Here is a 924-nt window from a genome sequence, read left to right on the forward strand (position 1 = left end):
CCACTGCTGTTGTCTCTCTTCTTGTTTCTTTTTTCATTCTTCTTGTTTTTTTTGCTGTTCTTGTATTGCTGCCATCAAATCTACTAAGTCGTAGTTTGATTTGCCACTTCTCGTTTCCATTTTTTTCTTTTTTTCTCTCTATGTATCTGCTATGTTTGTTAATTTCCGGTATAAATTCTTTCCGAGGAACTTCAGCGATACAAGTCCTTCCTTAATTAAACCAGTTTTTTCACTCGATACAACTTTGTAATACACAGAATTTCCAATCAGTAAGTTAAACTTAACTTTTTTATAACACACGCTATAAATTACAGTGATTCATACACTTTACTTACGGTGCCTACTGTTCGCTTAACTCAGTTATCTATATCTTCAATCTATCTGCATATCTATCTATCCCTGGCTTTATTTGCCGGGCTTATATACTAAAAAAGACGGTGTCTGGCAAACACTCGGACATTTGCGGGGTTCCTCGATAATACATGATCTTTCGAGAAACTCTAGCGCGCATGCTCCCAGCGTCGCGTGACTTCCGCTTTCGTAGCAATAAGAACGATAAGGACTGTCTATAAGATTTAAAAAAAATATATTTAATAGTTTTAGTTTAGATTAGAGGATGGGGCAGCCAAGATGGATCATAAGGTCCCTTGTTGTCCCAAAACATTATGTTATCTAATAAATCGTTGTCTGCCAATTTATTTACTACTACTAATAAAACAAATTTAAAATATTTTGGTAAGATATAAAAAAGGATAACCCAAGACATATTTATCCTTAGAAGGATAACAGTAATTTATTATGGATAATTCAAAATTAAACGAAATATGAAACTGTTTACTTTCCAAGGCCTGTTCTCAATCGTTTATAAAGATTTCCCCCATTTATATGTGGCATACAGGTTCACTGATGTCCAACAGGAAAGCC

This window comes from Limulus polyphemus, unplaced genomic scaffold, assembly GCF_000517525.1.
Source record: "Limulus polyphemus unplaced genomic scaffold, Limulus_polyphemus-2.1.2 Scaffold799, whole genome shotgun sequence".
NCBI classification, from domain to species: Eukaryota; Metazoa; Arthropoda; class Merostomata; order Xiphosura; family Limulidae; genus Limulus; species Limulus polyphemus.